We start from the raw sequence: 26,179 nt of genomic DNA on the forward strand, positions 1-26,179 counted from the left end.
AGAGGGTCGGGAGGCCGGGGGCGGCCCCGCCACAGCCCGGCCCGAGCGGGGTTAGCCTCGGGGCACCGCCGCCTCCCCCGACGGGGCGGGCCGGCTGCGGCCGGGCTGGGGGGCGGCGAGCCGGGAGGCTCCGTGGCGTTGGGAAAAAGAGGGGGGGGGGCGAGCAGACGGGGCGGCCCCCGGGTGTGGGGAAGCGGCGGCCGTGGCGAATGGCTCTGCCCCCGGGGGGGGTGACCCCTGCCCCGGCCCCACCGCCCGGGCTTTGTCCCCGCCGGCCGCCCCGTCCCTCCTCCCGCCCTTCCCCGCCCTCCGCCGGCTCTGCCTCAACTTTAGAGGCAGGTCCCGGAGGCTCCGGGAGTGGGACCGGCACCGGGCGGGGGCTGGCAGCCTCCTCCCCACCCCGGCAGCACGGAAAGGACGCGGACACCCGGAGCCGACGGCGACAGGTACCCCCGCCCCGGTTTCCTCCCCGGTTCCCTCCCCGGTTCCCCGTCCCGGTTCCCTGCCCCGGTTCTCCTCCCCGCTTCCCCGTTTTGGAGGGGGTCCCCCTTCCTCTCCCCGCTCCCCTCCTTGCCCGGGGGAGCTTTGCCTCGCTACGGTGCCGCCGCCGTTCCCCCGCCCGGCCGGAGCCCTCCGGTTGGGGCAGCACCGGACCCCGGGAGCGAACCCCCTCCGCGGCCCGGCCGGTGCCCGGGGCCGGCCCCGAGCCTCCCAGTGCGGGGATCCTTCGGGTCCCGCTGCGGGCGAGGCTGCGCTGCGAGTGCAGGACCCCCCTGGCAGCTCCGGGGTCGCCCCATCGGGGCATCAACCGGTCCTGTGTCCCCGCCCCCCCCCAGATATGAGAGGTCCCCTCCAAATATTCGGGGTCCCCCCCAGCTATAAAAGGTCCCCCTCGAAGATGCGGGGTCGGGGTCCCCCGTGGGCACGGGGACCCCCCGGCGGTGCAGGCTCCGGTCCCGCCCCCGGGGTCGTGAGAGGGGCCCGGCTGCAGAAAGCGGCTGCGGGAGGAAGGGGAGGAAGAGGAGGGCAGAGCGGAGATGCGGTGGAAACCCCGCGGGGCCCTTTCCGCTGGGTCCGTCCCTTCACCAGCGACTCTCATGACTCAGCAGTTCCCCGCCAGTAATTTACAGTAATTACAAAATGGGAGAGGGCTCCGGGCTGGGGCTGGGGGGTGTATTTGGGGTTGGGGAGGAGGCAGGTCCTTGGGGTGCTGGCAGTGGCTGCGGGGACGGCGCCCAGCGAGCACTGTGCCCTGCATGGACCCGGGCCATGGGGGGCTGAGCGGGGCTGAGCACGCTTTGGGGTGCGCACGCGTCCCTTTGGGGTGCAGGCGTTGGGTCGGAGCACCGGGGTGGGCAGCGTCGCTCGTCGCATCGCGCTCTCCCACCGAAACCGTTGGGGTCCCTTCATTATTCGCGGCGAGGCGACGGGGCCGGCAGCCACCCCGGGGGGCTCCAACGGGCCGTGGCTCGCTGGTGCCGGAGCGAAACCTTCCCCGGGGCGCGCGGCACGGCCGAGGCCCGATTTTAAAAGACCTGGGCTGGTTTTTCTCTTTGGTTATCTAGCTGTATGAGTGTATGTGATATCATAAAGCTAGAGAACCGAATGTAAAAACCCGCTCGCTATTCTCCGGGAGAAATCCCTGCCCTCCCGGCAGGAGAGGGGCCCCGCGGCCGCCGGCCTCCCCAAGGCACCGGCCACGGCGCCTTCGCCGGGGGAGAGCGGCTGGAAGCCAAACGCGCCGCGTCTGTGGAGTGGAAATTTCAGTGGGGTTTTGTCTTTAATCATTTTTATTGAGGCCCAGAGCTAGCGTCTGTGCCTAGGTGATTATTTCTATTCAAACCCGGGGTTCCTCAGGCTAGCTACAAACCCAGAACCTTTTATTTTATTATTTTTTTTTTATTTTATTTTTTTCTGCAGTGGTTTTAATTTCCACGCCGACAATTAAGCTCGGTTGCACCGGGTGTGCTGGAGACAAATGAAAGGGGGCCAGCTCAGAAATAACCCCCAGAGAAGCCCTGTTTATAACTAAGTGGGAGGAAAGTTGCTTAAATAAATTACCGCATGCAAATTGTAATTTAGCGCAAACCCGTTTGCGAGGCCGGTTTATCTACTGGGGAAGAGAAATAAATCATCGCCGCTCGTCGCTTATTCTGCATCTGCAGAGATAGTGCAGCTTTGTTCCTCGGAGAGGTGGATTTGGGAGCCTCGCTCCCACCGCGCCGGTGCTGCTGTGGTCGCAGCCTCCCCTCCGCGTGCCTCCCGGGCTCCGGCTTTGCTCCTCACTGCGCCGCGGCTTGGGGTGCCGCGTGCCCGCGTGCGCCGAGCTCCTTCCCTCCTGCTTCCTTGGGCAGGAAGCTCTGCAGATGGACCCAGCCACCGATGTCGTGCCGGGCACGTGTTAAAGCCCTCGCAGGATCAGGCCCGCGGGAGGCGGACACGGCGCGAGGGGCTCCGCAGCCCGTGTAGGGTGGTGGCCTTGTGGACATTTCCACACCCCGCTCGCTGTTTCTGTTTGGTGCGTCTCTTCCCTGGCTTGAGGAAAGGAACGAGGAAGAGCATCGGCTCCAAATAGGAAAATGCCAACCCCGCCACCCCTCGCGCCGTGAGCCTCTCCCTGCCCTGTTTCTCCTGGCCGGAGTTTCGCTTCTGCGTGCAGTCGCACCTCCTCTTCCAACTGACGTTGCCGGAGTCTGCAGGGAGAGGGGAGCGAGGAGGATTTTGGGGGGGCCAGAGGAAGGGGGTGCCCCTTTCTCCCCCTCGATAGCTCTTGCTTTGTTCCCCCAGCACGGGGGGGCAGATCGCGTGTGCCGCGACGCTGGGCGCTGATCCTTCCCCCCGGCCTGCAGGGATGCCCTGGGCTGGCCTGGTTTGGGCCATGCTGTGGGCAGGGAGGACAAGGGCCTGAAATGGGGCGTGGGAGAAAGCAGAGCAGACGGGCGGTGGGATTCCAGCTTCTCGTTGCCAACCCATAACGGTGCTGGTGGCATTTGACAACCTTTATGGCTGCTGCGGCTCTGCCCACGGCTCGGGGATGGGAACGCGCTTGCTTTAGCAGCAGCGATGCCGAGGCTGGGTGAAAGCATCCACTACGGTGTAATGCGGGGACGCGGGGCTGTTCCTGAATCCAGAGGCCCCCGTGCAGTGGGAACCATGGTGGGGACACCGGCTTGGGTCCTTCACACCGGTCCCAGGAGGGGGGGACGCACGCCATCCGCCGCCTGATGCCACCCCGCGCTCTGCTCGCGCGGCTGGAGGAAAACCTTCCCCAGCTCCTTGTTGCTGAGCCCAGAGCTCCTCCAAGGCCTCCCAGGCTTTGCAGGAACAGGATTTCCCATGGCCTGTCCCCGAATCCCGCAGCTTCACGTGCCGGGGCTGCCGGCAGGGACCTGCCCGCGGCTCTGTAGCACCAGCGGAGGGAGATGCTCGATCGTGGCAGCAGCGAGGCCGCGTGGGGACAGCCGGCAGGAAACGAAGCCGGGCAGCGCGGCCGCAGCAGTGGGAGGGATGCTCAGGGCAGGTGCAGGGAGCTGACACCTCCTGCCTCATCCTACCCTCTGTATTTAGGGTCCCCGACTGAAGGGTGTCCCGAAACACAACGCCCCGGACCCCAAATCCCAGCCGGGAGCAGGGGTGTGGAGAGCACGGGCTCTGCCGCCCTCGGGAAGCTTTCTCTTCCCTCCTGACTACTTGTAAACCATTCAGAAAGAATTTCTTAAAATAGGTTCCACTTTAAGGACTTATCTGCTGAATGCCATTAATTTTCTGGGGTTCGTTAAAAGCAAACTTGGTATCATAGCAACTGAATCTATTCCAGGAAAGCAGCCAATTGCAAAGCACGGTGTGTGCAACCGAAGGCGAGAGAAAGGAGCCTTTCAGGTTTATTCTCGGGCTTGTGCCTCGGCAAGTGAAGTTTTAATTTTCGGTGTTTTATTCCTTGCAGAATATTTTATATATTTTTTCCCGACGAATCTGCAGGGAGAGGAAAATAACCGCGGGGGCAAATATTTGCAAAATCGCCTTCGTTTTGGGCAGGGGGGTGGTGGCAGGTGCTCGGGTGGGCACGAGGCAGGTCCCTGCAGGCGTCAGTGCCACAAAACCCTGGTGTCACCCTCGGGAATGGGTCCCTGGGTGTGATGCTGAGTGTGGGCATCTCTGGCAGCTCCGGATATCCGTGGGTCCGGGACCGCCCGGCAGGATTGGGGTCTGCTGGTAAAGAGGCCGCTAATCCCCTTCTCATTTCCATGGCCTCGCTAAAGAAATTGTCATTATTTTCCTTTTAATCCCATCTCTCTCCTCTTTTCCATTAGGCCCTAAGCTGCAATCTTATTCCTGGGGGATGTTATGCTGTGGATAATCCCAGCCCCCCCCGGCCCGGCCGGTTTGGGGCAGGGGCTGCTGCCTGCGTGTCGGGGCTGATCCCGGCCACCCCGTTGTCCCCAGGTCCACGGCACGGTGCTGAGCATCCCAGCACGGCACAGCAGAGCAAAGGTGGAGCCCTAAAAATCTCCCCACTGATGCAATAATCAGCCAGAGCGGATTTAACTGGGGACGGGAGGTGGGAGCCGTGCTTGCAGCCGTCCCGGCCGTCGGTGTCACAGGCGGGTGCCCGAAGGTGCGCGTGTCCCTGGCCATGAAACCCCAATCGCCCGTCCCGTGGCAGCGCCTGCCTCTCCTCTCCCTGGTGGAGGGATGGTTTTCCAGCTCGGCTTTGTGCTCGATAGCAGGGAGGGGAAAAAAAAAAAAAAAAAAGTCATTTATGATAAAAAGGATCACTTAAATAGATAGAAAGGGTAAAAGCCCCGGACAAAAACATATCCCTGAGCAGGAGAAAAATGAAAAACACTGATGTGTTTAACTTTAGGCCATTTAAAAATAACCATTGAACAGGCAACAGTAAATAACAATTCCTTCCAATCAGGTATGTGTCATTGCAGCCAAAAAGCTCCCGTTTATTTACCCAAAGCTGGCAGAGGATGGCCCGGCCAGCTCTTTATCTGCTAATTTTTATAGATGTCAGGCTGGAGTCTCCAACCCGGATAAATCAGCAGACGGAGGTGGCTGGAGCGGCGCAGCATCCCTCAGCTGCCCTCCGGCACCAAGGGGAGCGCAGTCGGTGGGCGTGTGGGACCCCCACCCGTGGGACCTGGCGGGGGGGGTGACACCAGACCCCATGTGGGACATTGGGGGTACTCGGGGACCCCAGCCAAAGCATCGCCCTCGCTGCCGACACCACGTCCCGCCTGGGGAAGCGGCCCCGATGCCGCACGGTGTCGGATCCGCGGCATGCAAAGCCTGCCCGCCTCTCCTTTCTCTCCCCCCCCCTCCTCTTTTTTTTTTTTTATGGAGAAATTATTATTTACAGTTTAATATCTTCATGTTTCTATGGAAACTCCATGGCTGCGCTGGGTGGAGGAGTCAAAACCAGCCGGGGAAATGGCAATATTTGCGAGGGAGCGGAGCGGGTGGGTGCTCGCCTGCGCCGGGTGGCACCGGGGAAAGTGCCCCAGCCCCGAATGTAGGTCACGCACACGTGTGCATAATCACATACATATGTTGACTTCAAAGAGCTCGGGCTCATCCTCGGAGATAACAAACGCGCGTGTGGCTCTTCAACAGATTTGCATTTATAAACCGCCAAGGCGGGCACGTGCGCTCCGTACCGGGGGGCTGGGGACACCCCCCACCACCACCCCCCCAGCCTGGCACTCATGCGGAAAGAGCGCGGTGCTGGCGGAGACCTTCTCCCCCTAATAGCCGGTGACAGGGACTTGCTCGTGGCCATGTCCCCGCGCTGGGCACGGAGCAAGGACGGAAGGTGTGCGGCGTCCCCGCTTTTGTCAGAAAGTATCTATCAGAGCAGCGGGGAAAGGTCAGCGGGAAGCGCAGGCGGCCCTGAGGATGCTGTCCCCGTGCCCGTCCGTCACGCCGCTAACACCAGCCAGCCCCAGCTCCCCCCTGGCCCCCCCCCAGGACAGCCGCAGATTAGCTTAAAAAAATCACAGCCGCTTCAAAAAAAAATAATAACTGTGGCTCGCGCTGCATTTGCCTTCTGGTTTTTCAGCCTTTGGGGGATGGCGTTTTCATGCCTTGCTCGGCAGCCACCAGGAATGTATTTATTTATTTTTAATGAAAAGCACGATCCTGGTGCTTTGCTGGGGCTGGGGCCTTGGTGAACAAGGGGCTGTCGCGCAGCCGGGCTCAGGCTGGCAGGTGGAGGCTGCGCGGGTGTGCTGGGAGCTCCGGGGATGAGGGTGATGATGAGGATGAGGACGAGCCCTTCCCCTCTTTTCCCGCAGCTCTGCGGTCACCGCAGCTCTGGTCAGAGCCTGAGCCCCGACTTTCCTTGTCCTAATTCCCCGGGAAGCCAGGCGAGAACCGCTCCCGTTTATTGTTTTCTATAAATCTCCGATTTCCACCCAGTTTGGAGACAATTTCCTAGCTCGATGGTAAGGGAAATGAATGTGCGACCCCCCCCCCCCCCCCCCAAACTGCCCCCTCCCCAGGAAGCCCCAGGGGCTCCCATCGCTTGGTGCTTCAGGTGGAGACGGGGACGGTGCACAGGGTGCTTGCTCCTGGAGCATCGGAGGCTGGCTGCGAAACCTGGGCATGGGGCTGGGGTCCCCATGGCTGGGTCGCAGCCCCCAGCAGCCCCCCCTTGTTTTTAGGGCCAGGGAATGGGGCAGAGCAAACGGCCACGGCCGCATGTCTGCCTGCTCTTTCAGAGCTCTTGGTTTTGGGAGGAAAAGGAAGGTATTTGTGCATCGGGGAAGGACACCGGCAGCTTTTGGCTCATTTCTTACATCAAAATAGAAGTGCTAAAATGAAAGGGAAATAAGGGGGGGGGGGGGGGGGGGCTCCACGGTGGGGGCATCGACACCAGCTCCGCTCCCCGGGATGGGAAAAGCCCCCTCGGCCGCTGTGCATTTCTCACCTCCCCATCGGCCGCCGCTTTGGGGAAGAAATTTCTTTTTTGGGGGGAAGAAATCGGGCGTCAGCCGCAATGCATAACCGAGCGCCGGGCGCGCCCGTGCACGCACACGGCTCGCACACGGCTCGCACACGCGTGTGCACGCACACGGGCTGCCCCGCGGCGGGGCTCGCCGGCCGGGGCCGCTGCTCCGGGAGACGGGGCGCGAGTGGCATTTCAATGCAAACCAGGCAGGAACAATGAGGTGTGTTTTTAAGGGACTGTGAAAGGGGGGTTTTGCTGAATAACTGAAAAGGCGGAGGGGGAGGAGGGAGCCGGCAGCCCCTCCATTAGCTCAGTGCAGCAGCGAGAACAGCTGTGAAAAGAGCCCAGGCCTTTTTCCCACGCCCAGAGGAGCGGAGCGAGGGAAGGAGCCCTCCCAGCGAGGTCAGATCCCATCACTAATATATACACAGGCTGTGCCCTCATTCACGTCACCCCGGCGCAGGTTTGTTTAAGGCGCGCACACTGACACTAATTTCTCCTCCCGCTCGCTCCCCCAGCCGGCCCCATTATGGTCCCCGCTGCATTAAACCCTCCCCGCGGCCCCTCGACGGCTGGCGGCACCGCAGTGTCGTGTCCCCGTCCCCGTCCAACTCCCCCCCCTCCCCAGCACCTGACCGGCAAGGTCAAGAGGAGCCCGCGCCGCCGTCGCCGCCGGATCTGGCCGGCAGCTGCTGGGCTGCCTCGCAGGAATGCGTCCCGCAGATGGGACCTGGCGGGGCACGTGCAATGGCCCCGTGCTGGCCAGATTCTCTCCCTGGCTGCCGTTGTCCCCTGTCCCTTTTCATTCCTCGTGCCCGTCCCTGGGTGCAGGATGAGTGCGTCCTGGGCTTCTCCGCGTGTGCCGGGGGAGAAGGGGATGCTCCCGCCTGGCTTTCCCGGCCCTTGTCCTCCCTCGCCCCGCTGTGCCCGGCATCCTCCGAGAGACGGGCATCAAATAAATCAGGCCTTGTTTATTCCCGGGCTCGGGCTCGGTGTGTGAGTTCATTTGAAAACGTTCTGCCTTAAATTACAGCCTAATAAATCAATACCCACTTAGCCATGCAAGCGAGCGGGAGCGGTTTGCGCAAAGAATTAAAGTTGGCTCCGCGGCTCTCGAGCTTTGTGACGGGCGAGGGAACGGGGTGCTGGCCGGGCAGCTCGTGCCTGACCCCGTCCCCTGCCCTGGGACACGCGTGCGTGCGTGGCAGGGACACGTGTGTGCACGGCTGGGACACGGGTGTGCATAGCTGGGCATGGCCAGGACATGTGTATGCATGGCCGTGTGTGGCAGGGACACAATTTAGGGCAGGTGTTTGCCACCAGCTGCCCCGTGCAAGGGCTCGGTGAAGCCTCAGAGCTATCCCAGCCCCGCCAGCTCCCCTCTGACATGAATTTCCCCCCAGCACAGAGTGCTGTGGATCCCCCATCCAGCTCCCACCCGCCTCTGTCTCGCCACCCTCTCCTCCTTCGGGGAGCTCGGCGATGCCCTGCACTTGGCCAGTGGCTTTCCTTGTGCATCCTCCTCCCCTTCTTGCCTCCGCTCACACCTCACACTTGTCTAATCCCCTTGTATTTGCCTGGGCCTCCTTCCAGGGCCACCCACCTCTTTATAGGGCCATGGCTAAGTAAACGCTGCCTTTGCTCTGCTAAACGGGGACTCCTCCTTCACGCAGCCAGGGTTTGCAGGACCAGCCCTGTGCCTTTTGTGCCCCGCTCGCCTTTCTGGGGGCTGCCCTTCGCCTCCTGGCACTCTCCATCCTCCTCCTCCTCCTCCTTCCCTATGCCCTCGGATGGATGGGAAGGGACGTGTGGCTCTGGCAGCAGCCATCGCTGCCCACTCCCACCAAAGCTGCCTCTGGCCATGCCCAAGGACCCCGTCCCCGTCCCTGTCCCCCCCCCCCCCCTTTGCATCTGAGCCGGTTTTGTCCCTCCCCCCCTCGTCTCCCTTGCCAAGCCCTGACACTTGATGGCAGCCCCATTCAAAATGCATGGGCTCCCCTTTCCAAGCGCCCCGGTCCTTTTGAACTAAAAGGATTTTCTCAGAGGCTAAGTTCAAATGTATGGCCGTTATTTATTTATCACCCCGCTATGTATTATTCATTTATTTAAAAATGTATGGCAGCTGGGAGCCCCGTGTTTAATCACCCCGCGGATGGCGAGGGCCAGGTGGAGACGGCCCCTTGCTCCGCCGGTAACCTGGCGCGGTCGCTGCCGCCGGGACTCTGGCCTCACGCCTGATTTAGCATCAACGAGGCCAAAAATAAACCCGGCCCCCACGGCACCGAGAGCACAGCGGCCTCGCGGGGTGGGCACGGAGCCGGGGATGGTGTTTTGGGGGGCTGGGGGATGCCAAAGACCTGCTGCTGTGGGTAGGGGTGAGGGGATGTTGTAGGACCCCCACCCCAGCACCGTTGGTTGGGGTTGGGGTCGGGGATGTGCCCTGCTCGCTGTCTGTGTGTCCCCCCCTCCGGTGGTCCCAGCTGGCAGATTGCTGCCCGCCGTACGAGCACGCAGTCGCCAGCACGGTGCTGATGCGCATTGAGGCTGGGAGGGCATGGCGTTGGGCTGCCAGCATGGAAAAAAAGAGGGAAAAAAAGGGAAAAAAAAAGAGAGAAAAGGGCCAGCTTCCAAACTCGCTGCTTTGCTTTCCCTGGCATCGCAGGGACGAGGGCCACATCCAGCCCCACTGCAGGGCTGAAGGGCCGAGCCCACCTCGGAAGGAGCACAAAGGGTTAAGGATGCTCTCGCTCCCCGCCAAACTCCCCAGGTCCCCCCCATGCGCTCCCACCACCCTCTTCCTCACCAGGCCACTCGCTAATTGAGACAGCTTCAGCCCCTGCCTCCCTCCTCTCCCCCTGGGGCTGAGCTGCCTCTTCCCAGGGGGAGCACATTGTCTGCTCCAGCCGGGTTGATGTAATCCCTAAGCCCGAACAATACTTCCCCACCCCGCTCCCGCTGAAAGGGTATTAGTTGCCCAATGAGATAATTACTCCCCAGGCCACCCTAATCATCGCGCCCGGCCGGCCGCTTTCCCCGGCTCGGTCCCGCGGTGCCCGGGCTGAGTTTTTGGGGTGCCCAGGGGTGGTGACATGAAGATGCTGGGACCCCAAATGCCCGCAGATCCAGCAGTAAAATATAGCGGGGAAGAGGGAAGTGCTGCCTCCGGCGCATTGATTTCAGTCCCTTTGCTGCTGTCACCCCAAATTGTCACCCGTGGGTGCTGGCAGGCAGGGGATGGGGCAGCCCCGCTGCTGCCTCCACGCTCACCGCCTTACAAAAAGTTTCTGATGGAGCATGGCCGGGGTGAACCTGCTCCCTGGTGAGGTGGGATCTGGGATTTCCTGATGTCTCGGTCCCCTCTTTTAAATCATGAAGCTAAAATTTTGGGGAACCAAATTCCACCTTTTCGCTAAATATCGGTGTTGGCGCAGACACACTTTTGAAAGCCAGAATTTCAGCAATCAAAGGAACTACCCCAGCCCATGGGATAAACGGGAGCAGTTTTCCTGAATTGGTTTAGCAGGAAATAATCCAGGTTTTCAGCTCCCACGTGGCAGCGCCGCGTGAATCGCAGCCCATGGGACGGTGCCAGGGCTGCCTTTCCCCTCCCGAGGTGCTGCAGTTGGAGATGTCTGAAAAAAAAAACACCAACAAAAAAAAAAAACGGACCCGTTTCGGGATGCCCAAATTCCAGCCCTATTAATCCTCCTCTTCGTGGCTCTGGCGCTGATGAAGCCGGGGATTATCACATCTGCCTGCCTGCACGCTGCGACGCCGGTACAGCCGGAACGAGGCAGGGGGAGAAATAATCTCCTAAAGGTTTTGCCGAGCCCATCCCGAGGAACGGTGCCTGGGGGTGCCCGCGGGGTGGGGGGGATGCGGACCACTCCGCCGTGCCTCTGTTTTTACGGCTGCTGGTTTTGTGCGGGGCTCAGAGGGTGCTCGGCAGGGCACGGGGTTTGCACGATGGGACCGGTGCGTGCACGGAGCCCGGGCTGCCCCGCGCAAACTTCCCGGCGAGGACTTTTTTCCCCCGGCCCCGTTGGGATTACGGATGCCGGAGCGGGGGCCGCGCAAGGCCAATGCTGCGGGGAGCGGCGAGGGACGCTGCCCCGCCGCAGCCACCGCTCCTCCCCGTCCCTTTCTTGGCCGATCTCTTCTGACAGACAAACACAGTTTCTTTCTCCGAAACAAAGTCCTTGTCCAGCCAAGCACACAAAGCGGATCCATTATCCGATGGGGGACAGAAAGGAGGGGCGGGGGGTGGGGTGGGGGGGGGGTCTGCCGGCGCACAATGCACACAAGTGGCGCGCGGGGCCGCCCCTATTGTGTCTGGGCAGGAAGGGCCGGGACCCACGGCGCGGCCCCGTGAATGGCAGCATTGTGTCTGAGCCCTCCGTCGCCTTGGGCGTCCCTGGCCCCCGGTCCCCCCCCCTCCTTCCAGCTCCTGTCTGGGGCAGCAGAGCCAACCTGTTCCCCTGGGTGGGGAAAGCCGCCGTTCTCCTGCGGTTTTGGGGTCGTAGCATCCCACCGGGCACCGTAGGGGCTGTAGGAGAAGGGGCAGTGGCCAAAGGGTGCTGGAGGGGTTGAGTTTTGGGGTGTGATGCAAATGGTCCCAAAGATGTCACCGTGGGCAGGGTGGAAATGGGTGCTGGGGACAGTGAGGGATGAAGTCCTCACTTCCAAACCCAACCTGGAGAAGGGATTTGGGGGACATAAAAAGGCTGATCTGGGGCAGAATAAGGCATCCCATCGCTGGCAGCGGGTGCTGGGGGTGGGATAGACAACCAAGGGCAGGTCTGGAGGGGGTTTGTCCCCATCACCCGGTGCAGAGCCCGGGAGGACCCCAACAGCTGCATAATCCCTTGGAGAAGCTGCTTGGAGGCTCAGCCTCTCCAGTACCCTTCAGGAATATGCTCCTGCGGCTGGTTGTGTGTCATGCAAGGAAGGAAATCCTCCTGTCTGGGCATAAAACTCCCTGCCTGGGCACCACCCGGTGCTTCCACGTGTTCCTGCTCCCCTCCTCACTCGGCTCCTGTCCTGCCGAGGTCCCATATGCGCACAGTGGGATGTGGGACTCACGATCTGTGGGGTGGCTCCCGCTAAACCCCAGCCAAGAGGCCAAATGGAAAGCAGCCCCGAAGCAGGGAGCTGCGTGGCTGCATCCCATCCCTCCTCCTCCAATATCAGCTCCCCAAAAGAACATTTGGATGGGCAACACGAAGCAGATCCGGCTCACGGTGATGTGTGCAGAGAGCAGCTCGGGGCTGGTGAAGGCAGGGTCGGGTACGGGGACCCCCAGCAGCACGCGGGCTCGGGAACCTTCCCCGTTTCCCTAAATCATCATCTTAGCCACGTGGGCCTGCCCGGCACCTTGGCTGGGCTGTTTCCGAGGGCTCTGTGCTGAGCAGTGTGAGAGGTGCATGCTGGAGGTGGTCGTGGTGTGTCCATGTCCCCAGCCAGTCACCAGCTTGGGTCAGCGGGGTCCCGTAGACCCCAGGACCACCACCTATAGGGCTGGCTGCGACGCATTCCCCTCTCTCCATTCTCACTGTTCCTTTCCTTGTGCAGTAACTAGAAGGAAAACCGAGCTTCCAGCTCCTAGGGTGATGCCAGCAACCATCCTCGCAGCACCTCATGCCTTGCTCCTTTTATTTTTTTTTTGCAGAGGAGAAATCCCCACATCGCCTCGATCAGCGTGGTTTTGGCAGCACCCACCAAAAAGGATGGGGACAGGGACAAGGCGAAGCCATACCAGCGTAGGGGAGCAGCCGGGGCAGCGGGGAGACGACCACTGCGCAGAACCCTGGCCCTGGAAATCAAAGGAAAGAGGAGCTGCACCAGGACCTGGTGTTAGGACGGAGCTTTCCAGCCTGGAGGAGGCTGCTCCTGCCGTGGGTTTGCAGCGGTGAAGTTGTGCCTGGCTCTCGGGGCTGGGCTGGTGTGGTGGCATCCCTCCTCCACAAGCACGATGCGCGGAGCTGAGCATGGGAAGTTAGCTGCGCTCCCCCAAGGATGCTCAAGACCCCATGGTCCCTTGTGGATGCGGTAAGTTTGGGATTTGTCCTTCTCTCCTCTTCCCACTCGCATCCCCAGACAGCTGGTAGGGGTCCTCTGCTGTATCCAAACCCCAAAGCCGGCTCTGATGGGCAAAGCCTTCCCCAGGCTCTCTGCAGCTGGGGGTTTGGGGGGAGCAGGGGAGAGTGGTGGGGGCTGCTCCTCACGGTCGGGTCGGGGCAGGCGGCTGCGATGGCTGGGATGCAAGGTGCTGGGCTCGTGGTCCCTTTTTTCTCCTTGCTTTAGGGGAAAAAAAAAAATGCTTGTATCCTCCTTATTTAAACACCCCTTTGAAAATATTCAGCTTTGCACTGAAAGCTGGTGGAGGGCTGGGTTATTGGTTAATGTTTTCCCCCTGTTTCCTTTTTAATGCACATCTTAAATCTTTCCTACATGACTCAAAACACCATTTTCTGTGAGCCAACAGCATAACAGGGACTCTTCCCTCCACCACCTCGTGCTTTCCCCCAGCTGGGGTCGCATCTTCCCCCCGGATCCCCGCAGCTCTTCCTGCTCTGCCCCATCCAACCCCCCCAGCACACGTTTTCCCCGCTGGCAGACATTGGTTTTAGAAATGGGAGTGCCTTCCAGCTCCCCCAGGTCGCCCGTTTTTGGGGTAACCTTCGCACCCCAGCCTGCGCAGGGGAAGGGGGCGGGGAGGAGCACGGCAGCACTGCTGAGAGCATCCCTGGGGGTCAAGGGAAAAACCCGCAGCCCCCGCAGCTCGGGGTTTCGCACGTGACAGCAGAGCTGTCCGAGGCATCGGAGAAATAAACTCGCACCTTTCCCAGGGCGAGCCCCTGCGTGCCCGGCACGGGTGCTGCTGGGTCACCCGCGCTCCCTGGGGGGATTTTTCCCCTCCCTTGTCTCGGTTGTTGGGATTTGGGAGCTCCCGACATGGCCTCGTGCTTTGGTTCTCCCCCAGCTGCACGGTGGGGAGATGAGGTGTGTTTTCCCTCTTTTTTCCCCCCCGGACAACTGGTTGTGGGAGGTTTTTGCAGTGGTCCCAGGGAGATGTGCGTGACCAAATGCCCCCGGTAAATCCCGCATCTGTGGGCAATCTCCAGCCGGCGCCGTCCCATCTGGACCCCAGGATGTGGGGCTGGAGGGGGAGCCCCATGCAGGGCGAGGAGCAGGGCACCAGGCACGCCACCCCACCAAATCACGCCACCCATCGCTCCGAACCCCCCTCCCCATCCCTTTTTCCTCCGCTCCTTTATTTCCCCCCATTTAAACACCCCCTTCTCCCCCAGCCCAGCATGAAGGATGGAGAGGGGGGCTGCTTGGGGGGCCCCTTTGGCGCCGGCACCCGTGGCGGCCCCGTGCCCGGTGGGTGCCCCCGGCAGATGCTCGGCGCCGCGGGCGAAGCCGTCCTCCTCCGCCTCGCTCTAAGATGGCCGGCGGCCCCAAAATGGTGCTGAGCATGAGACGCCATCTGCAAGGCTGGTCCCACGCCCGCCGTGGCCTTTTTATGCAAAGGGGAATTAATTAGATTTGAATATGGTAATTAAGCCATCAAGCCCCGCCGGTGCGACGAGGTCCCTTCTTTTCTTCGGGCTTTCTTCTCGCCCCTCTCTCCCGCCGCCCCTTAACCCTTCCCCCTCCGCTTTTGCACCCACGGCACCGCTCCTGCATCTTAATGAAACGCCGCGTCTAGGACGTGCCCTCGCCTCCCGCGCCCGCGCCGAGTTCTGTCCGTCCTCGGCACGCCGTCCGCCTGTCCCGGTCGTGCCCCGCGGGTTTACCTTGACGCCCGCGTGTTTCACCCCAAAAAAAGCCACGAGGTCGTAAAGGGACGCGGGCGCTAACGCCGCTACGGACTGCGGGTTTTTGGCAGGTGGTGGCTGCAGTGGGGGGAATCAAGACAAAATCCATGCCCCCCCCCCCCCCCCCCCTTGGTGCTGGGTTGTTTCTGCTGCCTCTCGGCTCCGTTCGTTGCTCGCAGCGGGTTTTCTTCGTGCCGCCGAAGTGCTGGGCTGTAGGGTCGTGGGGTGCTGCTGGTGCCCTGCCCCAGCTGGTGCGCTGGGATTTCTGCTGGGGTATTTTGTGCTTGGAAGGGAAATAATAGAAAGGTGCTTTCAGCAGCTGTGTCCAGAAAAGCATTTTTTTTTTCCACCCCACTAGCAATTAAAGGTTTTATCGTTCCCATATTTCTAACGTCCTTCCAGTTTGCCAGCCCAGCCGCCCCGACCCACAGCTGCTGGGTCCTCGCTCACACGAACAGGGCGAGGTGCAGAGGCTGCAAAACTCCTGCAAGCGGGGATCTGGGCAGAGAAAAAAAATCCCTGGAATATTTTTATGCATATATTTATCTACATAAGGAAAATGTTCTTTTTTTTTTTTTTCTTTTTTTCGCTTACCTCATAAAGCGAAAGAAAGAAAATGGGAAAAACCTGTGGGAGCTTGTCAGAAAACCCCGCGGGCACTTTCCGAACAAGTTGCTGAAAACTTGGGTGGACGTCTTCTAAAACGGGAACGTTCGCACGAGGGTCATTTTCGGCAAAACTTTTAATTGTGGTGGCGAGCTGCTTCCCAGCCCAAACAAGACAACGACCGAGGTTACACACCCGTCAATACATTACGTGTACAAACGCAGGGTGCCACCCCGGGTATGTGCGTTATGTGCATATATACGGGTAACACAGGCGTAGGTGTCCATGAGCACCCTGCCCGGGCTGCTCGGAGCGGTGCTGGATGGTGCTGGGCTCTGGGAGCAGCGAGCAGAGCACGCTGGAGCGGCGCCCATCACCGCTGCTCGTTAGGGCTCCTTCGTTTACGCACCGGCAGCTTGCCACCAGCGGCGAGGGCCAGGATGCAAGGCTGGGGCAAAACTTGGCTATTTCAGGCGCCGTTGAGAATTTTTCAGCTCTTCGCCCCCGGGAGCAGCTCTGCAGGGCCAGGACCCGCGCCGTCCTCCCCGCTCCCCGGCGTCGGTGGGAGGCATCCAGGGGTTTAATGCAAGCTGGCACCGCTGCCCGCGGGAGGGATGGCCCCGGGCTGGAGCCCCCGCGCCCCCCCCGGCCCTGACCTACATAGCGGGCGCAGGATGCGGCCACCTGAGCAGCCACCAGCGCCGGCTGCTGAAATAAGGGAGAAACGGGTTTTCTCCTCTCCGCTGGCTCCTGCTTGCTCTGGGTGCCTCTGGGTGCCAGTCCCTGGGCTCTGCCTCATCCCAGCCCTCTCCTGCTGGCTCTCACCCCAGGCGCAGGGGACACCGGTGGCATCTCCTGGCCTGCATTTCGCATCCTTGAAGCTGGGGCCGGGGGAGCCCCGGGGGGTTTGTCCCCGCTGCCACCGTCCTGCAGACCCCTTCTGGGAGGGCAGAGGGGAGGAAAGAAACTGGAGAGGAGGAAAAGAAGCCGGGAAAGGGAGAGGGGGACAGAGGAGGGAAATCTTTAGAGCAGGGGAGGGAAGAGGCAGTGATGGAGCTAACTATGGGAAGGATAATGCCAAACAATGAGGGGAAAGAGGCAGACTGGCAGAAGGAGCAGATAACGGAGGGGCTGGCGGCTGGCAGACAAATTGGGGGAGAGGTGGAAAAAAGAGGGAGCTGGGCAGCTCGGATAGAGAGGAGGAGGGCGGCATTGGGTGCTGGGTGACCACGGAGCTGGGACAGAGGGGTGGCAACGGTGGCAGCGAGGTCCCCGCCAAGCTGGAAAGACCCAAAGTGGATGAGCATCCCCATATCCCCACTGCTGAACCCATGAGCTCGTTAGCCGGGGCTGCGGCTAACGAGCCCGGTGCGGCGGGGCAGGCCAGGAGCACCCATAGGCGGCCGGCTGCGAGCAGCAGGGCCATAAATCTCGCGCGCGCGGCGCGGGTGCCGCCGAAAGCCTTCCAGCAGGATTTATCTCCCGATCCCGCTCTCCCCGCCTTCCCGCAAATGCCACGTGGATTCCCCGCGGCAAGGGAAAACAAGCGAAGATGCTTTCTTTTGTCTCCGCCGCCTGCTTGGCCGCGTCTCACCGGCTCTAATCCACCTTGGCCTCCTCCCCTCCATTCACAATTTTCTTCCCATCCCCGTGGTGGAAGAAAAGGGACAAACCTCTTCTATTTTTTTTTTATTATTATTATTATTTTAATTGGAAGCAATCACAACTTATATAAAATCAGTGTTTGGGAGGTGGGAAGAGAGGGAAGGAGGCACAGAGATGCCCGGAGCCTGGCTCTGGCCAGTCCCGGGGCATGGCTGGGTCTGCCCATGGTTGCACCTCCCCAAGCCCCCGCTCATCGCCCACCTCGCCTCGCTATTCCTCATTATCCCTCAGAGCTCCTACGAGCCATTTGTGCTACTTCTGTGGAATAATAATAATAATAATAATAATAATAATAAAAAAAAGTGATGGATGTGTGTGGAAGGGCTCAGCACCAGAGGGAGAGAGGGGAAAAAGGGGGGAGGCTGGAGAGAGCTTAAAAATTACAGTGGGAATTAGCAGGAGTCTAAGCTGTTGTTTGCAGCGCCCATTAGCATCTGCCTATTTATCTGTCACCAGATCCTCGTGGCATCCATCCATCCATCTGGGTCCTTGTCACTCTGTCTGCCTACCTAATTATCCATTAGCATGGCAAAGCCCCCCATGACAGCGGTCTCGGCGAGCCAGACACGAGACCACCTCGTCTGCCCCTCGCCGTCACCCCGACACTTTTAGAAGCGTCGCGCTAACAAAAGCGGGCTGGAAACACCGCCGGCCACGCTGCTCGGGGAGGGAGAGGCAGCGCAGGCGTTGCCCGTGGGGCGTTCGTGGCGCGCGGGCGCATGCCTGCACCCCGACGGGCTGCACGTGCACGACTCGCCACCTAATTTTGCTGCTCGTGGATGCTCCGTCCTGCTCGTACGAGACAAAACCGGGGCTGCCATGCCGGCCTGATGGGCGCTGAGCCGGCGCGATGGCACCAGCGGCGGCACGCCACGCCGCGGGCAGCCCCGGTGCCGGCGGCTCTTTGTGCCCGTGCCGCCGCGTGGGGTTTCTTTGTTCGCGGCAGCAGCGGTGGGCAGGTTCCCCCTCCCCGCCTGCCCACGGGCCCCGCTCAGCCCGAGGAGCAAATCAGCGGCGTTTGCATATTCAGAGCAGGTGGGGGCCCATATGCCTAAGATGCACCAGACAAAATTAGCCACCATAATCATAATCAACTGTGCCGTTGTGCTGGGGGAAGGGAGAGGCTGGCAGACAAGCCTGATAATTATGAAGCTCAGCATGTGCGCAGCGGTTTTGCAACAATTATGCCTAGCTCAGCAAGCCGGCAATGATGCTTGTTACAACAACCCTCAATCTCCAGCCCGCCCTCCGGTTGTGCGCTCCCGGGAGGGCTGTGCCGCGCCGGAGGTGCCGTCCCCGCACCGCGCTTGGGAAGGGGACACGAGGACGGTGAGGGGCGGTGGCCAGACCCTGTCCTGCTGCCCCTTCCCAGCTCCACGTGTGTGCTCAGCTCTTGGCAAGCTGGTTTGTGGCTCGGTGACATCCCCCGGAAAGCTGCCCCTGGCTCTCCATGTGCCCTGTCCATCTCGGTGCGCCCAGCTGCACCCCGATTTCCACCTGGACAAACCCGCAGTGTGAGAGGCAGCCCAAGAAACCATCCTCCCCAGCTGCTCCTTGCCCGCAGAGCACTGTGAGCTCCTCATGTAACGGAGCTCTGGAGCTCCAGCAGGTTTCTCTTTGCCTCCCAGGACTTTCCCTTTCCAGCCTCCTCTGCTCGCCCTGCTCTTTGCAGCCGCGGCGCTCTGTGACTGGGAGATGCTGGCGGGAGGTGACACTCCCGATCCATCGCCAGCCCTGGCGCTCGTGGGCCGGTGTCACGCAGCATTTTCCTGAAGGAGCCTTGGGGAAGGGGAACGGCACGAAGCTGCCACGCGCGGTGCTCTCGGATGGGAGATGCTGTGCGGCGCAGCGAGGAGCAGCCCCTGTGCCGTGTCCCTGGGAGGCGGCGGTTGCCCAGCTCAGCATCGAGCTGTGGCGGTGGCAGGATGCTCCACGGCCCCTTCCAACCTGTGGCGAAGAGATGAGGAGGAAAATAAAATGCTTTCCTCTTTTAAACAGGTTGGAAACTGCGGCTCAGTCTGGCTGGGTTTGGGGGTGATGCTGGGGATGTATCCTGTTCGCGTTTCCCTGGGTGCTGTGGGATCCCTTATGGGTGAGGCTGGCTTCCTCGCTTAGGGCACAGTGGTCTCCTGAAATCGTGTCAAATCCAGCCGCAATTTGGGCTTGGCAACCTGAAATTGGGGTTTATGACCCAGTTTGGGTTGTATAATTGTGCGGCCAGAGGTGGGAACGACTTCATAGCCCCACGGCCGCTGCTCGGGATGCGGCGCATCCTTCCCAGTAGCTCAGGGCGGGCTGTTCCACACGGATCCTGTCACCTTGCTCGGGTACAACAAAGCTGGATCGGCTCAAAAGGAGCTCGGCATGCACAGAAATCACGGCCGTGCTTTCCTCAGCGTCCCTCCTCCTCCTCTCATCTCCTGCACGGGAGGGACAGCCCTGCCCGAAGCGCAGCGGTACCAGCAGCTCCGGAGGGAGGCAGCCCAAAAGGAGGGGTTTATCCCTGCCAAGAGGCTCCTGGACATCCCAGGCACCTTCCTGCCCATTACCTCCTGGGTGGATTAAGAGAAGGATGCTCCAAAGCAGCACAGAAATGCCCATCAGCCCTGAAGGCTTTGCACAGGGGGTGGTTTTGGGGCTGGTTTGCTCCAAACTAGCGGGTTTATCGGGAGATGTGGGTGGAGCTGGAAAAGGATCGGGTTGCTTCATTGATCCTATGGATGGCACGGAATTGATCCCAGGGCATTTTTTCCTCTTAATTTGAGTAACGACGAGGATCCAAGTTCAGCACCCCAAAATGCTGCTGGATGAGCGGGCTCCAAAGCAGCTGTGCTGTCCTTACGGCTCTGCACAGCCTGTGCTGGGCACAAATAAATCCACAAAGAACAGGAAAAACCCACCAGGAAGAAATTTTCTTGATGCCCTGCGTTGCCCCCAGGCTCCTCCAGACTTTCCTGAAACCTCAGGAGCGTGCAGGGGTTTGCCATGAAAACACGAAGGTGGGGCTGCTTCCTCCTCATCCTTTGGGGTTCCAGTGGGTCAGGTACACGTTGGTGTGTTTCAGGCACGGGCTCGCTGGTGTATTTTATCAAGGAAGGAGGATTTAGGGCACCTGGATGCTTTTGCATGTTAAAAACGAGTTTTGCATTTCATACAGAACCTGATTTTTTGCCTTTTTTTTTTTTTTCTTTGCCTTTACCATTGCTGCAGAAAAAAAAAAAAAAAAAAGAAACAAAACAAAACAAAAAAAGAAACAAACCCCACAAATTTTGTAGCACTGGGGGCATGGCCCCGTTTCACTCCCGTGCCCTGCATCAGCCCGGTTTTCAGCAGAGTTTGTAATTTTGAAATCACTTTGCAGGAACTTGGGTTCGCACCCGGTCCGTTCTTACCCCAGGGCACACACTGACATCATCTATCAGTTTTTTTTTCCCCCAAATCCCAACAAACTGAGGTCATGCCCTGCATCCTTACAGATCCTCCTTCTTTCGCCCCGAACGTGAAGTTTCCCCAGCCGGTGCCTTCCTGAATAAGCAGCTTTCCATAAATCGCCTGCTTTGGAGCCAGGAGCTGAGCGAGGCTTCCTGGGGACTCGGGTGGGCTGGGGGCAGCCCCAACCCCCCCCGCCCCATGGCAGCGGGGCTGCAGGCACGAGCTGTGCTGGCAGCCGGGACTCTCAGCCCCTTTGCTTTTGTTTTAATCGGTGGGGGAATTAGGCAGTGAACAGAAAATGCAGGAAAATAAATCAGCAACGTATTTTCCCCACCTTTCCCACCTCCCGAAGCTGGTTCAGGAGCAGAGCGGTTTTGCAAGATTTAGGAAAAGCAAGAAAACCCCTACACCTGTTTGCTTTTAAACTTTATTTATTTATTTATTAAAGAAAGAAAACTTGACACAAAATCAAGCCGGGCGCGTTCCTCTCACCCATCAGCGGTCCCAGGGGCGCAGGGCAGGCTCCGCACCTCCACACCCCACGGGGCGACCAGCCAAAGAGCAGCAACTCACTGACCTATAAATTCCGAAATTCCCCCGATCCTGAGCCCGGCTTTTTTTTTTTTTCTTTTTTTTTTTTTTTTTTCGGATGCAGGCAGGGGAGTGGGGGGGAGAATGTGACCGCCAGCTCCATAAATATTATATGGGGCGACAGCGCTGCGCGGGGCCGGTGGGCGCAGACAAAGCGTGCATTGAGCCGCCGGCCCAGCTGCTGCGGGCAGTGAGGATGGGGGTCAAGGTCAGAGGTGGCCCCCGCGTGTATTATTCCCCCCCAGCCCGTTTTCTCGTGTCCATAAAATAAAGTTAAGCGGGTGTCGCCGGCCGCGGGATGACGGCTGTCCCGGTGGCAGCGTGGTGCGAAGCCCATGGGGTGGCCGTGCCCGGCCGCATCGTGCAGGAGGGGAAACTGAGGCACGGTGCTGGAGCCCAGCCTTGCACCACCACCAGGAGGGGCTGGGGACCCTTTTTTTGACTCTGTCTAAATGCAATAATTGACGTGCTTGCTTTAAAGGGTGCCCACAGCTCTGTGCCAGAGCAGGATCTGCTCCGGGGCCATGCTGGGGCTGCTGGGGTGCCCGTGGTCCCCCCCAGCACCCCTGCCCAGCCCACCCCATGCTGGGGGCTTCTCCACCTGGGGGGGTACCAGGGCTTTTGGCTGCTGTGGGGCTGCTCCAAGGGCGGCCGAAACCAAGCCGGGGAGTTGAACCCTGCCGCCGCGCAAACTTGGATTTTAGAATATTTTGCTCCCTCTTTGGCAATCCCTTAGCAACGCTTGTTTCCATGGCAAAGAGCGGAGAACCTCTGCACCGATGCTGAGCTCGGCCTTACACTCTCATTCTGCTCGTCTTGCTCGGGCACTGCCCCACGGTCCGGGTCCCCAGCACGGGGACGGATCCGGGACCGAGCGCGGTGCCAGTCCCGTGCCGGGGACACGAGGCCCCGGGGAACAGGAGGTGTGGGTGCGCAGAGCCTCATCCTGCAAGCAGGGGGCTGTGCACCCCTCCCCTGCCAGCCCGGCGCTGGGGAAGGGTCCTGGGGCATCTCCTTAACGAATGAAAGCAAACGAGGCCAGTAAGCAGCTGGACTAGATGATCTCTGAAGGTCCCTTCCAACTGAACTGTTCTCTAATTCGTATAACTCTAAGAAATGCACCCGGGGCAGCGAAGGCAGGCAGGGCACAGCGCTCACCAGGACGAGGCTGTGAGCTCCCTCCTTCCCCAGGAAGGTCCTGGGATCAAACCAACCCCAGCGGGTAAGGGGACAGGGTTAGACCAGGGTGTGGAGGCACCTCTGGATTCTTGCATCCTGGAAATCCAAGCGAGTGCCTGCACCGGAGGCAAGGGGACTTTTGCTGAGTGTAAACCCAGCAAGAGCCCTTGGAGTCGGGGTTCGGTCAGGGTTTCGATTTAATTTGTGCCTAAAGGCGGGTGACAGCTCGGGGGCGGCGGTGCCGTGAAGTCAAACTGCAGCAGGGCGAGGGGTTCAGGGCGGCGGGCGCTGTGCTGGGAGAGCTGCCCGACCCCCACAGCCGCTGGGCGATGTCTCGTGCCCATTCCCAAAGGTGATGCACTCCAAAACCGGGATTCCCGCAGAAATCCCGGGAGCCAAGGATATTTTATAATTTTCAGAAATCCCAGCGGCATTCTGCGCTACTCTCGGCATTTTGCAGGGAACGGGTTCAATTCCGAAATACCGATCCTCGATGGAAAAAACTCCACGTTGGAGCGGTGGCAGGTTCCCAGGGCTGGACCCTGCGGGGGGGACGTCTCAGCTCCAAGCACCAGGAATTACTCAGGGCCCCCGTTTCCCACCCTAGAGCCCAACATCAGCATTTCCACGGGCAGAAGCCCCCTGGCAGATCCAGCACCGGGGCTTTTGCTGATATTCAAGGCCGTTTTGAGCTCCCCTGAAGTTCTCCATCTGCCGATGACTAACTAACCCCGGGTCACCGGTGCCGATGCCGGGAGGTGCTTTCATGCCTGGGCTCGAGCGCTCGGTGCCAGCGCGCCCCATTCACCGCCACGTAAACACCTTTATTCTCCACCGCAGCTTCGCTGTGAATAAGCTGTGCTTAAAAAGAAGCAGGAAGAGAAAGCGGCCGCCGTCTCCTCCTCTCTGCTCAAGGACAGGCGGAATTGAATGCGATGCTGGATGGCCGCGTGCGCTCCCGCGCTCCCCCTTCCAATTCATAATCAAAAATCTTCGCCGTCCTGCGAAATTTCCCTTTGCATCTCGTAGCAAAAGAGCCTCAGGCGACTCAGAAGCAGCCTCGTGCTTCACGAGGGTGTTCAGTGGGCACCTCTGGTCGCGTGTTTCCTAATTCTGTGCCGGCAGCGTTGAACTGGGGGCCGTTCCTAAACCCTTTCGCCTTTCTTCTGCCAAAAGCCACCAAGCAAAACGGGTCCCCCCGCCCGTCCCCAGCGAAGGGAAGCACTGCCCTTGGGGCAGGGATCGTGCCCCGGTGCAGGAGCTGGCCCGTGCCGTGGCCCTGTCACCATCTCTCCGGGAGGAGGATGAAAAATCTTCCTCCTGGGCTTTTATTTTGCTGCAATGGTAACTAATTCTTGCAGTAGTTCGTGCCCTGAAGGAGTCTTAAAAACTCCCAAATCTGACAGCTAAAAATAGCTGCTGCTCTGCTCGTTTCCACGCGTTCTGCAGCCCTGATTTCTTTACACCAGTTGTTTGAACCCCTCGCACGCTTTGAATCCCAAATCCTTTGGCTTTCCTTTGGAAGCCCTCGCGCCCGTTTGGCTGGGGTGGTTTTTTGCCCCCCCCCCCCCCCAGAAGCCCCCCTGGGTGACTGTCCCCTGCACTGGGAAGGTGCTGGAGCTGCCAGGGCCAGGCTGTGTCACCCAGTGAGAGGGGTCCCAGCACCCTTGGGTGCAGAGCCGGAGGGCAATAAGGGTGGCTGGGGACGCAGGGAGCAAGTTTTGCCCCCCCAGACCCCCGCCCCAGCAGCTCCCCCAAAGCAGACCCGGCTTTTCTCATGCACGGGCTCCGCTCGCCTCTGCCACGCTGCTGGGAAGGAGCAAAATTAATCCCTATGGAAATTTATTTAAATGAATTCCCTGCTCGGACACTCAAGCTGTTCCCAACCCGGCTTTTCCCAGGGCAGAGCAGCCGGGGAGGAGGGTCCAGGATGGGATCCCCAGCCCCCTGAGCACCCCAATTCCCACCCCAAAGCCACCACGGCCGCATCTCACGGGGTTGTTGTCCCTGCAGCATTGAGCCGTGCCACAAAGCCGGGTTTGGGACACCAAATTGCTCGCTCGTGCCTTATGTCTGGGTGGGATCCAGCAGCTCTCCGCGAGGTCCCACCTTGAGCAGCTGGGGCGATCACAGCAGGTTGTGTTTTCATCCCAGCAGGGAGCGGAGAGGCCCCAAAGTTCCCCAAAATCTTTGTTAGGGAAAAGAGAAATCAGCCGAGCGCTTCAATAAATAAATAGTGGTTTTCCTGCCCAAAACACACCTGAGTTTACCAAAATATTTCACACTGTGTAGGGCAGTGGGATCGAGCCCCTCTTGTTTCCAGTGCCTTTAGGATCTGCTGAGAGCCACATCCCAGCCCCGTTTTCCTGCACAAAAGCTCAGCCGGAGCAGTCTCGTACGATAAAGGGCTCTCGTATAATACAAGTGAGCAGAGGGGGGAGGCACACGGGGACCCCCTTGGTGACACGAAGGCAGAGCAAGCTCCGCTTCGAACCCCAAGCTCCCAAACAGCCCCGATCCCATCAGGGAGCAGGAACAACGGGGCCGCCCCCGGTCCGGGGGATCCGCGGCATCTGCAGCCCCCGGACAAGGCTCCTTTGAGATCGGGCACAGAGGTGGTATTGTCAGCAAAGAGAGCCGGAAAAAGGGCTGGAGGTGGGATGGTGGTGGGAAGCGATCGGTTTGCAGGACACCCGGGTTTGTAGGGGCTCCTCTGGCAGCAAGCAGCCTCCCTGCACCCCGGCAGCTTTGCTGCGTCCCCAAGGGAGAGCCCAGCGGGGATCTGGCAAAACCCAAGCGTAAAAGCACCGAGGAGGAGCTTTCCCCCCCCGCCCCGTGCAATGTTCCTGCTGGAGCACGGAGTGAGCTCAGCGATGCAAGCACCCACGTGCGCCCACGTGCACCGTGGAGGGCACCGGGGCGTGCGGCGTCGATGGGCACCAGGAACGGAGCGCCAGGTCCCCACCCCATGCAGGCTGCGGAGGGTCAGTAGGGAAGGAGGTGGACCCGAACCCCCAAAATCTTGTTGGAGGTAGGGATCAGGGCCGGGTGAGGCAGCGGGAACAGGCACTTGGCGGGGATTTATGCCATGCAGCACTTGGCAGCCCGGGTTTAGCACCCCGTAAAGCAACGCCGATGGCTGAACGTGAAGGGAGAACACAAAGACGCCTCGGCCAGGCAATTAACGAGGAAATCTGGGCTCAGGCCCTACAAAGGGGGGAGGCTGCAGGAGGGACGGGTGGGGAAGGAACGGGGGATGAAACCGGGTTGCTAACGCTCCGCATGTCCACCCGCAGGAAGGGGGCTCTGCCAGCCGCACCCCATGGGCAGGGCGCCAGGACCCCCACCGGCGACTCGTGGGGACGAGGACACGGGTGAAGACGTGCCACCGCGCTCCCCGGGGACAGCGTGAGGGTCAGCCTCTTTGCAAGCCACCCGTCGCGAAGCACAGCTCTCGGTGAGGAATTTCGGAGCAGGGAGCCAGCTTTCTGCACAGCTCGGGAGCTTGAAATTTGCCAAAAAACGCCAGGAACGGTTCAGGCAGCGAGTGAGCGGGGTGGTGGCACCGTCACCTCCTGGCCACCCATGTCCTTGCTGTAGTAGGACCCTGGCAGTGCCCAACCTGGTCTCACACCAGTTTCTCCCATTAACAGGTGAGGTGAGTGGACACCGTGGGATGCGGATGGCCAAGAAAGGTTGGAGAAGAGCCGAGGCTTGGTTTGCAGCGTGGTCAGGATCCGTGCAGACGCCCTTCCCGTCCTGTCCCCAGGGTAAGGGCTTGCTCCGTCCCCGTGGCTGGAGCCAGGAGTGCCCAGGAGGGTCCCAGGCCACCGAGCCCGAGGCATCAGGGAATGAGGTCTGCAGCTCAACGAGGTGAAAAGGAGAAAGAAACACAAGACCCAAGCATATTAAAGGTGTTCCAAACCTA

General features: G+C 60.4%; 1 long non-coding RNA gene across 3 annotated transcripts; it reads left to right on the forward strand.

Annotated features, from left to right (window-relative positions):
- On the forward strand, nt 1-26,179 carry LOC118158458. 3 transcript variants are annotated; one of them, XR_004746833.1, is made up of 4 exons: nt 1-446; nt 12,624-13,003; nt 25,548-25,708; nt 25,905-26,179. It is a non-coding gene; the product is annotated as an uncharacterized LOC118158458 (long non-coding RNA). The 3 variants fall into 3 exon arrangements; XR_004746834.1 differs by lacking the exon at nt 1-446 and adding an exon at nt 996-1,129; XR_004746835.1 differs by lacking the exon at nt 1-446 and adding an exon at nt 1,097-1,119.

The sequence above is a fragment of the Oxyura jamaicensis genome, assembly GCF_011077185.1.
Source record: "Oxyura jamaicensis isolate SHBP4307 breed ruddy duck chromosome 28 unlocalized genomic scaffold, BPBGC_Ojam_1.0 oxy28_random_OJ168, whole genome shotgun sequence".
Lineage (NCBI taxonomy): Eukaryota > Metazoa > Chordata > Aves > Anseriformes > Anatidae > Oxyura > Oxyura jamaicensis.